The following is a 14,298-nucleotide window of genomic DNA, read 5'->3' as shown; positions in this document are numbered from 1 at the left end:
GACAGTTTCATAACGGCATCTGTAGGTGATGTACGTTACAAGGAAAGTGCAGTCACTGAATTTCTCACTACAGAGAAGGAAACTGTGAGCAATATTCACAAACGCTTCTGTAAAGTCTATGGAGTACCTGCTGTCGACGAAAGTACAATTTGTCACTGGGCACGGAGTGTGAGAGCATCAGAAGGCAGTTCGTTGGAGATCCACGATTTTCAACAGTCGGAGAGTTGCCAGTCCTGGCTTGCCCAAGCGGTCTTCTCGTCGGGCCGATTTTTGCTCGATCCGCTGAGTCGGGGGCGCCCCAGTGCTTACGAGCGGTGAAAATCCGGTGTCCCTGCACCGGTCTCTTCTGGCGTCCCGTGGCGTCTCTGGAAGGCTGTCACTGTGCGGTTCCCTGCTCCATCCCAGCAATTTTGTAAACATTCATGGTGGTGTCTGTTTCGTACAACGACGCACTGAGCGTGTTTTTTTAGGGATTTGACTAGTTTGAACCTGGGACCTGTTGCTGGTAAGGATACGCCAGACCACACATGACATGTAGAATTCAGAAGAATTCAGTGAGACTAGCGATGATTTAACCAAATACTTAATGATTTCAGCGTCAGCTCCGCTGCAGTCCCTGTAAAAAAATGTTAATACTAACTAAATTTAGTGGAAGGGGTTCAAGTCTTTCCTATTTTTAGTTAGTTAGTAAAATGACGTAGAAAAAGCAGTTAAGTTTACCATTGGAAATTTTATTCTACTCACAAAACATCGTTTATAAATTGCACTATTGATAAAAGGAAGTGTTTTAATACAGGATGTTAAAAACCAACTCTGTTCAACAAAACTGTGAACGAATATTTACTGAATGGGTTTCCAAGTTCTACAATGGATCGAAGGATGACCTATGCCATATCACGTCTATAATCTAGATTTAAATTAAGTTTCACAAAAAGAGCAAACTATCAAAATGGTCTACAGTGGCCCTTACTTATCATTAATTACTTATCTAACTTGTCGTAAATTACAGTGGCTGATGTGGCTTCTCAATAATTATATAACAGAAAAATCATCGCGTTTCAGATTTTTACTTCAAGTGGCAAATGTGAACACCATTAGCTTTAATTGACGATCGACACTAGTATTACGCAAAAAGGGGTTGTAACAGATGAGACTTCTGCAGTTCTGAGTGAAGCTTCATGCGCTGTTATGCGGCATCGCATGTGTTCATTACCTTGTCGGTGTTCGTCAGGGGGGCGGCGGCCGGCGCAGCTCCATCCAGCTCTCCGTCTCGGAAGCAACTTTCTTCCTAACTCCTCCTTACTACAATTTACCGAAGTTGGTTTAAAAAAGCTATCTGGCTGTGTTTTCATCTGATCAATCAGGGTCTCAATGTTAACCTTAAGCTCCGCCTACAAAAATTCTGTCTATCCAACGAGAAACACTATACTTTTCGTGCTGGGACAATGTTTTTAAAGTTTGCAATGTAACAGGGACGCGAAAAAGTCTCACGCTAAAACCTGCAGCTGGTGTGGTCCTTTTAGCGTTATCGTAAGATCTATATTGTTCTTCTGGAGAGCTCTATCTTTTAACATGGGCTGGGGGGTGGTCCTAACGTAACAGAGACGCGAAAAAGTCTCATGCTAAAATTTTCGGGTTGTGTGGTTCTAGTGGTTAACTGGCGACGTGGGTGTCCAGTCCGTCCCTTATCGTAGGGCCATCTAGCTTAGCACGTTTGTGCTCTCGGCTTCTGTTCTCGTTTCTCCCCTCGGAACTATGTCTGCCTCACGGTGGGAAGGTATGACATGCATTTAGGCATTCTTGTGTTAGTCTGTGGTATTCCATTTGCTCACTCGTTACTCGTATTACTTTGGTTAATTTAATGTCACGATTTATTCAGAGCTATGTGACATACTACTGGATTTGCTTATCATGTCAGGGTTTTCATGGAAGGTGTTGGATTTGCCTGACACTTTACAAGTACCATCATTTAATTTCTCACTACAGAGAAAGAAACTGTGAGCAATATTCACAAACGCTTCTGTAAAGTCTATGGAGTATCTGCTGTCAACAAAAGTACAATTTGTCGCTGGGCACGGAGTGTGATAACATCAGAACGCAGTTAGTTGGAGATCCACGATTTTCAACGGTCGGAGGGACCATCCACGGCGGTCACACTTGACATGTTGCAGTGAGATAATGATGTCATTCATGAGGACAGACGCATTATGACCCAACAGTTGGCGCTGTATCTGTCAGTCAGCAAAGATGTATGGATGCAATTATCTGCACTCTTTGATATCCAACGTATGTGCAAGATGAGTCCCGCGGTCTCTAACGGTGGATAACAAACCGCTCAGAAAAAAAAGAAATTGTCTTAATTTGTTGCTACATTTTGAAGCTGCGGAGGAGGCTTTCTTGTCCTAGATAGTGACAGTTGATGAGACCTCGGTTCACCATTTTGAGCCCAAAACAAAACGGTAGTCGATGGGAAAGCGGCATTTCTACTCCCCACAGAATAAAAAATTCAAAGCAACTCCTTTCGTCGGTAAGGTCAGGATCATTGTGTTCTGGGACTGTGAAGGTGCGGTTCTCACTGATGTGATGCCAAGCGGCGGTACCATTAGTTTAAAAGCACACGTCAACACAGTAACAGGACACATGAAGAACTTCTGACGACTTCGGCGCCACAGCAAACCAGGGAATGTTTTATGTTTTGCTGCAACGCAATAACGCTCGGCCCCACACAAGTCTGAGGACTGCTGAACACATCGCTAAGCAGTTGGACACTATTACCGCATCCACCCTACATCCCTTACCTAGCCCCCTCTGACTTCCACTTGTTTGGCCCATTAAAGGATGCCATTCGTGAAAGACACTTTGAGGACGATGAGGAGGCGAATCACAGAGTGAAGCACTGGTTCCGCCACCAGGACAAGGATTGGTACTGTCAGGGCATACACGCCCTAGTTCTGCGCTGGAGGGAGGCCATAGAACGGGATAGAGATTACGTGCAGAAATAGGGTATGTACATGAATCACCATTGTTTCGCGTGTGTAATTCTCATTATGTTCAATAAAGACTTCTTGAAGAAAAACAATGAGGCCCATTACTTTCTGGGAAACCCACGTATATGTACTCCAAATTTCATTCATCTTTGTTACTTGGCAGCAACACATCAGGCAGAACTTACTTTTGCCCTTAATTTGTGCACACCAATGTATACTGTTTGGTGATGGTTCCTACGAGAGAAGTAAATGGATTTTCAAATCATTGCTGAAGCTATTTGGATGTAATTTGGCAACGCGAACTCTCATACGAGTTCGATGTTTCTGAAAATTCTTACTCGAGTTTCAAAGTTATGCGATAAATAATGATAGTAATAATAATGAAAACAGAATGAAAAGCACACAAGATACTGATTCTCTTAGGATTTGAATGATTATTTCCATCTCATAAGTATACTTCACTGGTATGAAGTACTCAAGAATTGGTCTAACGAATAGTTTGTAAGCCGTTTCAGTGGTAGGTGAGTCACATTTTTTAGGATTCTTCCATTGAATGTCATCCAGACATATATTTTACCAGCAAGCACTTTGGGTTACTTTGGACGCTATACATAGTCTGCAGTTGTGATTCAGCGCCAACAGCGTTATCGAACTATGTAAATGTTTACCACCATTTTAAACGGAAATCGTTACATTTGCTCACCTTGTTTACCTTCAGTCCCTGCACCATTCATCGGTCCTTTGCCAGACCGCCAAGAGCGTTATCGAACTATGAAAATATTTACCACCATTTTATACGAATATCGTTACATTTGCTTACATAGTTGACCGCCAGTCCCTGCGCTACAGTCTGGAACCGCGAGACCGCTGCGGTGTCAGGTTCGAATCCTGCCTCGGGCATATATGTGTGTGATGTCCTTAGCTTGGTTAGGTTTAAGTCGGTCTAAGTTCTAGGGGAGTGATGACCTCAGAAGTTAAGTCCCACAGTGCTCAGAGCCATTTGAACCAGCCAAATTTATTGCTCTGCTTAGGTCTGAAAAAGGGAAATAAGAATTATAGAGGTTGCGTAGTACTGTGTCTATGCCTTATCAATAACCTGATGTTAACTGACATAGATACGAGGAAATTAAACCTGGTTTTCAGTTAGTACAGTAAAAGTCAAATTTGGGAGTGAGTTGTGCTTAGAAATGCTGCACAATGTAAGTGAACTTGGTTCTGAGCTACGACAGTAGTTGTACTGAGAAATGTCTTATTTTTTCAGGCATACCAACTAATATTTTATTTGGAAAAACAGCCAAAAAAATTAGATTCCCAGACTTGCATTAGGTGTGTCACAGTATTTTCTTCAAATATGTAACGCTCATTTTCTCAAGACATATCAATGGTAGGTGGCTGGCGTACGTGATTTCATTGTGCCATTCCGCACGGGATGACGTTCAGTAAATTTCGCAGAATATTTCGACTGGAGGCTGAGAAATTGGTTATAAATATCCAGTTCCATGGCTGGCTTGACTTTACAGATAGTGCTGCACGCCCAAAATTTTTTGCCGTCGATCGGCACAAGTGGGCTTAGTCTGTCTGAATCATCACATACAAGATTACTCGGCTGTCCGAAGTGTACTACTTGTGAAGAATAGTTGCTGCTATGGCTGCCAGAATCTGAATTTGGAACAACTTAATTAAAGAGAAATACACACTAACGAGAAAACTCGCAACATCAAAGAATAATTAATGTGGAGTAATGAAATTTCTAGAACAAAGTTGTCCAAGTAACATATTAAATCATTAACATTGCAAATCCACAGTTCATTGTAAGCGAGAGATAATCCATTGCAAATGTGAAATGTTGGTACATTAATAACCGGTGCAATTACCAGAATGTAGAACTCAAGTATGCAAACGTGCATGCATTGCGTTGTACAGCTGCCGTATGTCAGCTTGGGTGGTGGAGTTTCATGCCACCTGCTAGGTGAATACGCTGGAGGTGAAAGTTCCGGGCAGATTAAAACTGTGTTCGGGACGGAGACTCGAACTCAGGATCTTTGCGTTTCGCAGGCAACTGCTATACCATTTGAGCTATCCAAGCACCTTGGGTAGTTCAGATGGTAGAGCACTTGCTGCGAAAAGCAAAGTTCCTGAGTTCGAGTGTCGGTCCGGCACACAGTTTTAATCTTCCTGGAAGTTTCATATCAGCGCACACTCCGCTGCAGGGAGAAAATCTCGTTCTGGAGACGCTGGAGCTTTCGTCCGATGATGATCCTTATGTGTTCGGTTCGAGACAGGTCTTATGATTGAGCAGCCAAAGGCAACATATCGACACTCCGAGGTGCATGATGGACATGTGTGTGAGGGTTATCCTGTTGGAAAACACCCCTTCGAAAGCTCTTCGTAAATGGGAGTACAACAGGTCGAATCACCAGACTGACGTACGAATTTGCTGTCAGGGTATGAGAGGTAACAACGAGAGCGCTACTCATTCATACAAAATCGCACTCCACACCATAAATCCTGGTGTTTGTCCACTGTGTCTAGCATGCAGACACGTTGGTTGCAGGCCCTCATCCGGCCTCCACCTAACCAACACATATCCATCGCTCGCAGCGAGGTAGGACCAGCTTTCATCGGAAAACACAACAGACGTGCACCATGTCTTCCAATGAGCTCTTGCTGGAAACCACTTAAGTCGCAAATAACGGCGGTGTGAGGCCAGTGAAATGCTCAGACTTTCTGTAATATTGTGACGGAACATCCAGCTTCTCCTGACCCTATTATGCAACCACGTTCAACCTCACTGACGTGTTGATAATGGCATCTTTGTCGCATTAAAGGCATTCTTCACTAACATAAACTGACCATGTCCATTCTACAAGGTAACTAACACTCACGACCATTACAGCGTGTATTTAAAGCGAACCAAAGTTGCATTCTCATGGTGGCGCTACATATGCTATTCTTATGCAGCTGGAACGTAATCTGAATGCACATTATCATTCTAAAGTAGAAATAAGCCAACCACCTCTCTCTTACGCCGCACAACTCCTTCTTGGTGTAGTGATCCTTTCCGTCAGTCTGTCTTCATAAATATTTTAAAAACTACTTGTATTATTAACACCATTACAATATGATATAGAATGGGTAATAATTGGCTGCTTCAATTCGCTTTGAAATCCACAGAAAACATTAAACACTTACGAGTTTTGAACTTAACTATCGAACTATGAGTATCTGTACATTATTCCTGAAACTAAGAGCAACCTACGGAAACGTGGTCAGCTCTGTGGAAAAAGGAAAGAAAGCTCGACGAAAGATTCTGTGTCAGTGCTGAACAAACGAATATAGTGAGCAAGTTATTGTCTCACCCCTATGGAAGGTAATTTTGTGAGGAATGATAAAATATAATCAAGGCACCGTTTTAACCACTACATTTTAGTCAACGGAGGATGATCCCTCACAGTTATAGGGGGCTGGGAGCGGAGTTTCGCGAGCCTATTCCAATGAATAACAAAATCCGATTTTGTAAACGTCTACACGTCAGAATTGTCACAGCTCTGTAGACGGCTGCTGTGTTAGCCTGCAACCGCTAGAGTTTCACAGTTGAAATCTGGCCACAGAGATGTGGGCGGTCAGGGATCTTCTTACGACGTCTCAACTATAGGTAACAGGGTGAGAAATAACAGGTTTTTTTTTTGTAGTTTCATATACCTGACTAAATCGAACTGCTGTGCTAGTATCCAGCAGGACAGTTTCAAAAAGAGCCAAACAAGAATAATATCGACATCATTCAGAGAAAAATGGGTCTTAGTTAATTCCTGTATTAACGCCACAAAACATTATTCTCTTGTTGTTGTTGTGGTCTTCAGTCCAGAGACTGGTTTGATACAACTCTCCATGCTACTCTACCCTGTGCAAGGTTTTTCATCTCCCAATATGTACTGCAACCTACATCCTTCTGAATCTGTTTAGTGTATTCCTCTCTTTGTCTCTCTCTAAGATTTTTACCCTCCACGCTGCCATCCAATACCAAATTGGTGATCCCTTTAAGCCTCAGAATATACCCTGCCACCCGAGCCCTTCTTGTAGTCACGTTGTGCCACAGACTCCTCTTCTCACCGATTCTGTTCAATTCCTCCTCATTAGTTATGTGATCTACCTATCAAATTTTTAGCATTCTTCTGTAGCACTACATTTCGAAAGCTTCTATTCTCTTCTTGTCCAAACTATTTATCGTCCATGTTTCACTTCCATACATGGCTACACTCCATACAAATACTTTCAGAAACTTTTTCCTGATGCTTAAATCTATCTTTGATGTTAACAAATTTCTCTTCTTCAGAAACGCTTTCCTTACCATTGCCAGTCTACATTTTATATCTTCTCTACGTCGACCATCATCAGTTATTTTGCTCCCCAAATAGCAAAACTCCTTTACTACCTTAAGTGTCTCATTTCCTAATTTATTTCCCATAAGATCACCCAATTTAATTCGACTACATTCCATTATCATCGTTTTGCTTCCGTTAATGTTCACCTTATATCCTCATTTCAAGACACGGCCCACTTCGTTCAGCTGCTCTTCCAGGTCCTTTGCTGTCTCTGACAGAATTACAATGTCATCGCCGAACCTCAAAATTTTTATTTCTTCTCCATGGATTTTAATTCCATCTCCGAATTTTTCCTTTGTTTCCTTTACTGCTTGCTCAGTGTTGAGATTGAATAGCATCGGGGATAGGCTACAACACTGGCTCACTCCCTTCCCAACCACTGCTTCCCTTTCGTGCCCCTCGACTCTTATAACTGCCATCTGGTTTCTGTACAAATTGTAAGTAACCTTTCGCTCCCTCCATTTTACCCCTGCCACATTCAGACTTTGAAAGAGAGTATTCCAGTCAACATTGTCAAAAGCTTTCTCTAAGTTTACAAATGCTAGAAAGATAAGTCGTAGGATCAGTATTGCCTCACGTGTTCCAACATTTCTACGGAAACCAAACTGATCTTCTTCGAGGTCGGCTTCTACCAGTTTTTCCATTCGTCTATAAAGAATTCGTATTAGTAATTGGCAGCCATGGCTTATGAAGTTGAATGAAAGCATAGCTGTACGTTTATTGACGTCCCATACAGATATTTCTACGTTCGTATTATTTCCAGAAAAATTTTACTGTTAAGGGCTTCTGGTATTTACTAATAAAAGGAACCCCACATAATCTCGTTTCGGATACGCCACAAGTGTGTGTTCTTCCTTCCCTAAACTATTGATCCTGCTGCGATACACGAAACATAGGGTTCAGAGTTGGTGGTTCACGTGTCAGGCGACCGACCTGGCACTGTCTCAAATATTTACTCCCGAAATCGGGAGGCCAGAGCTGAGAGCCCCGGTGAGAGCGCACAGCCATCCGAGAGAGCCAGGGAGGTGGAAGGCGGTGCGGTGGGAGAGAGCGGAAAGTATAGGGGAGGAAATTCCATCAGCGATTTCCCTGGGCTCCGATAGGAACTGTGAATGTGGACCACCTGGCCAGGTGCACACGAATGAGAGTGCTTCCGTATTCAACTCTCCGTATACTTCTAGAGTAAAGGTGACTAGAGAGCAATGTGCGCTGCTGCGATGAGAGCCGGCGGTGCTCGGTTAAGGCCATAGTTTTAGCGCTGTTGAAATACCTGTATTCTCAGTGTCATATCTACATATGATATCACAGCTTGTTATATACATTACTGGCCATTAAAATTGCTACACCAAGAAGAAATGCAGATGATAAACAGGTATACATTGAACAAATATATGATACTAGAACTGACATGTAATTACATTTTCACGCAATTTGGGTGCATAGATCCTGAGATATCAGTACACAGAACAACATGCGGTCGTTAATTATTCTGCTGAAATGTAGGATATCGCAGGGATTGAATACAGGATAGAGCAACGGGTCGTAACACAACTGAAATGTAGCGTCCACTGTTCAAAGTGCCTTCAATGCGAACAAGAGGTGACCCAGACGTGTAACCAATGGCACCCCATACCATCACGCCGTGTGATACGCCAGTATGCCGATCACGAACACACGCTTACAATGTTCGTTTATCGTCATGTCGCCAAATACGGATGCGACGATCATGGTGCGGTAAACAGAACCTGGATTCATCCGAAAAAAATTATGTTTTGCCATTCGTGCAACCAGGTTCGTCGTTGAGGACACCACCGCAGGGGATCCTGTCTGTGATGCAGCGTCAAGGGTAATCTCAGCCATGGTCTCCGAGCTGATAGCCCATTCTGCTGCAAACGTCGTCGAACTACTCGTGTAGATGGTTGTTGTCTTTCAAACGTCCCCATCTGTTGACTCAGGGATCGAGACGTGGCTGCAAGATCCGTTACAGCCGTGCGGATAAGACGCCTGTCATCTCGACTACTGGTGATACGAGGCCGTTGAGATCTAGCACGGCGTTCCGTATTATTCTCCTGAACCCACCGAATCCATATTCTGCTAACAGTCATTGGATCTCCACTATCGCCAGCAGCAATGTCGCGATACGATGAACTGCAATCACCATAGGCTGCAATTCGACCTTTATCAAAGTCGGAAACGTGATGGTATGCATTTCTTCTCCTTAAACGAGGCATCACAACAACCTTTCACCAGGCAACGCCGGTCAACTGCTGTTTGTGTATGAGAAATCGGTTGGAAACTTTCCTCACGTCAGCTCGTTGTAGGTGTTTCCACCGGCGCCAACCTTGTGTGAATGATCTGAACAGCTGATCATTTGCATGTCGCAGCATCTTCTTCCTATCGGTTAAATTTCGCGTCTGTAGCACGTCATCTTTGTCATGTAGCAGTTTTAATGGCCAGTAATGTACAAAAGACAAATATTCTCCTTCTTTACCGTAAAAACAGGTTCTTCTCCTTCTACAAAATATTATTATATGCAGCACAATTGATAAAAAATTAATAGGACGCCAATTTAGTACTATTGTATGATTCTACTGTAATCAACGTCTTGGTTGTAACAATCTACCAAGGCAAATGGCAATCATGTATTTGAAATCTACACAAATCAAAATTTTTGTGAGATCATTATTAGTAAACGATAATTGCACTCGCGACAAGAAACAATTTTCCAGATATTTAATAAGTAGCTTATTACAAATAATTTTGCCTTGTTTCCAAAATAAAAAAGGGTCTTAAGGTGAGTAGTGTCTGTAAATATTTCTCGTGTATCAATCTTTGAATGAAACGGAAGTAGAAACGATCATCAGTAACCAAGTTCGCCACTACGACGTACAGTGGTATATTGCAGAATGAAATTGCTGACGCGGTTCTAGGCACTTCACTCCGGACCCGAGTTGCTGCTGCGTTTGCAGGTTCGAATCCTGCCTCGTGCCTGGAAGTGCGTGTTGTCCTTAGGTTAGTTAGGTTTAAGTAGTTCTAAGTCTAGGGGACTCATGGACTCAGATGTTAAATCCCGTAGTGCTCAGAGCCTAAATCGCTAACTGATTTCGCTAAGACATTTGAAAAATTGAACAAACAATAATTCAAATTGTTTCTCTTACACAAGATAGCAAATAATTTCTTACAAGATACATTCTAACGATCTAGCAATGAGTTACCCACAGAGTAATGACGTGTGTTTGCAGTCAAGGCGTTGTATTCGAAACTCTTTTATATAACTTTCACACTAGCGCACTGGCTATTATACAGAAGTCAATTGTCCGCCTGTAACATGTGGATATTCCAGTCGCAACAAAACAAGGGCATGCTTTGCTCTTAAGCCTGGAGCTCCGTAATCGTGACACTCCCACATAGTTTGCATTTTGCCTGCAAATCCTACGTAATGTGGTTAATGGCACGTCATCATTCTGTTTCCCAACAACGTCGGTTTCACAACGGTGTAGTCATTGACAGTCAAAGCCTACACCATTGAAATGTACTCGCTGGGTACGCTATGACACCGTGGCGGCGACCAGGAGAAAGGTAGACTGTGGCGAGTACGTCACAGCACGTGACACTGCAGGTCTTACGAGTGCCAGCAGTCGTATTTGTCTGGCAGCGAATAACTATTTCAGAAGAGTTTAATAGTTCCTGACCGTTTGTTTAAATGCATGCAAGTTCTTAACAGCACACAAAAAAATGAACACCATTTGTCTTTAACTTTTCAATTAAATATTGGCTTCCCTTGGGCCTGCACGGGCACGCGGTCTTTTTGCATTGGATACACCGGTTCCCTTCAGATCACCGAAGTTAAGCGCAGTCGGGCGTGGCCAGCAATTCGATGGGTGACCATCAGGGCTGCATTGCCTTGTTGCCATTTTTCGGTGTAAACTAAGCCTCGTGATGCCAATTGAGGAGCTACTCGACCGAATAGTAACTGTACTGGTCACAGAAAACCATTATAACGACCGGGAGAGTGGGTGCTGACCACAGGCCCCTCCTATCCGCATTCTCAGCTGAGGATGACGTGGCGGTCGGATGGTCCCGATGGGCCACTTGTGGCCTGACGACGGAGTGCCTTTGGGCCTGCACGGAGTAGAGCGTTCCCGATATGTGGCGCACAAGCCTACTAGTATAACGTCTTAAGTTCGTTGCAGAGCCCGTATACACCATCGGCCCCGTATCGTGGGTTATTACTTCACTGGTCGACAATTGCTTGTCGGTCATCTAACTGGGAAATAATTCTTGCGATATCTCCGATATAATCAACCCTCACTGTTCTGGAAAGATAACGCACTGTTTTTTGAGTCATCAGTCTTCCAACTGGTTTGACGCAGTCTGCCTCGAAACTCTCACCGGTGCCCGTCCAACGATTTCATAGAGGTCCTTGCACTTTTCGTTCTTAATTATTGTTGGATGTATACCAATCTCTCTGTCATCCCCTATAGTTTCTACCCTCTGCAACTCCCTCTGGTCCAACAGAAGTTATTTCCTGATATCTTAAAACATGTATGGTCATCATGTCCCTTCTTATTGTCATTCATTCCGTGTATTCCTTTCTTCACAATTTCTGCAAGATTCTCTTCCGCAATATGTCTATGGGAGACCTGGAACACTTATTTCGCATGTGCGTAGTCATTTGCAGAAGTTAGTGCTCTAGACCTGAAGTCACAAGTCGCAACTCTGTTCTATGACATCATCCTTTATCAATGACGTCATATCATGTTGTTACAAGTAATATCCCCTTTTAATAACGTCACGTTGACGGCGAATTTTTAAAAAATTCAGTATTGGGGAACTAGCCCACCTCCTCTGACGCTGGAGTCCAAGACGTACGGATTTTCAAAATTTTCTGTCACATAATACACGTATCATTTCAAATGAGGACACGTACAGTCAAAAGGAAAATACACTAGCTGAACTTCATGAAATGTCGCAATACTCAAAGATATTGCCAGTGCAGCAGTTTTTCCACAGGAAAGAAACGCGTAAGGTTCAGCCTAAATGGGTAAATTGGTGTATTTCAGCATAGTTTCAGCCTCGTTAGGAAATTTTGCACCCTGTCTAATATGCTAGCACACGCATACACACACACACACACACACACACACACACACACACACACACACACACACACACACCTCAGACGCTTTTTTTTAGGCGGCTCGTGTGGCCGAGCGGTTCTAGGCGCTACAGTCTGGAACCGCGCGACCGCTACGGTCGCAGGTTCAATTCTTGCCTCGGGCATGGATGTGTGTGATGTCCTTAGGTTAGTTAGGTTTAAGTAGTTGTAAGTTCTAGGGGACTGGTGACCTCAGACGTTACGTTCCATCCCAGGTTCAATTCTTGCCTCGGGCATGGATGTGTGTGATGTCCTTAGGTTAGTTAGGTTTAAGTAGTTGTAAGTTCTAGGGGACTGGTGACCTCAGACGTTACGTTCCATAGTGCTCAGAGCCATTTGAACCATTTGAGAGGCTTTTTTTTTTCATGCATCTCCAGTCTCAGACTGCAGCAGGTGGCTGGATGAACGAGAAAGAAGACTTTGGTCACTTCGGCGTTGGATAATTGACTTCTTCATAACGACCTTATCAACTAAGTTGTGGTTTGTTAGTTCTCAGCGTCCAACTGCATGCTATGCTGTGTGTGCACATGTGAAATGATAGGTGCAGAATTTGACATAAACAGTCTTAATATCATGGATTGTAATGTCAGAGGGAGTTACAACACACAACAGAACAAGTTCCGTCTTCTTGGATTATTATAATGTCCTCTGTATTAAACTTATCACAACTGAGTTAATTCTGTCTTCTTGGATTCTTTAAATCTTCCACCTATGCGATCTTGTATTTTTTTTTAAATTCTCACCAACGTGCATTCTTCGAAATGGAGTATGTATTATGCCGTCATGATTATGATATTCCTGATGACAGGTGATTACTTCACAGATAAGGATACTTCGCTTGTGACTTCCCTTGCCTCAGTCTTGTCCAGATTATGGGTTTCGTTGGGTTGATTGGGGGAAAAGTGCAAACAGTGAGGTCATCGGTCTCATCGGATTAGGGAAGAACTGGGAAGGAGGTCGGCCATGCTCTTTCAAAGGAACCATCCAGGCATTTGCCTCGAGTGATTTAGGGAAATCCCAGAAAACCTAAAAGAGCGTGGCCGGACGCGAGATTGAACCGTCGCCCTCCCGAATACGAGTCTAGTGTGCAAACCCGTGCGCCACCTCGCTCGGTGTGTAGGTTATGTCACAAATGTAGTGTTCCATACCCACATTGGTTTCCACACTTCTTATGTTATCAGTTCACCTAAATTTCAACATCTGTCTGGAGAACCACGTGTCGAACGCTTTCATCCTCTTCCGGTTTTTCCACAAACTTTGTTCCACTAACACACAATACTGTGCTCCAAACATACATACTCAGAAATTACTTCTCAAATTAAGGCCGATGTTTGTTACTAGGAGGTATATCCTCTTTTCCAGAGCTAGTCTGCCTTTTACAAACACCTTGACTTGACCATAGTGTGTTCCTATGCTGCCAATATAGCAGAAGTTCCGAACTTCGTCTGCTTGGGTGTCACCATATTTAATATTGAGTTTTTTGCTATTATCATTTCTCATACTCCTCATTCTTAGGTTTACCCTCAATGCATATTCAGTACTCATTATACCGTACATGCCATTCAACAGGTACAAAACCTTTTCTTCACTTTCGCAGATTAGAGGCATGTCGTATACATCTACATCATACTCCGCAAGCCACCTAATACTGTCTTTCGGAGGCTACTTGCGGTACCACTATCTGATCCCTCCAACCCTGTTCCACTCGCGAATAGTGCGTGGGAAGATTGATTGTCAGTAAGCCTCTGTATTGGCTCTAATTTCTCGAATT

This window comes from Schistocerca gregaria, chromosome 5 (genome assembly GCF_023897955.1).
Source record: "Schistocerca gregaria isolate iqSchGreg1 chromosome 5, iqSchGreg1.2, whole genome shotgun sequence".
In the NCBI taxonomy this organism is placed as follows: domain Eukaryota; kingdom Metazoa; phylum Arthropoda; class Insecta; order Orthoptera; family Acrididae; genus Schistocerca; species Schistocerca gregaria.
The sequence above is the reverse complement of the archived record's forward strand: the minus strand, read 5'-3'. Positions refer to the sequence as shown.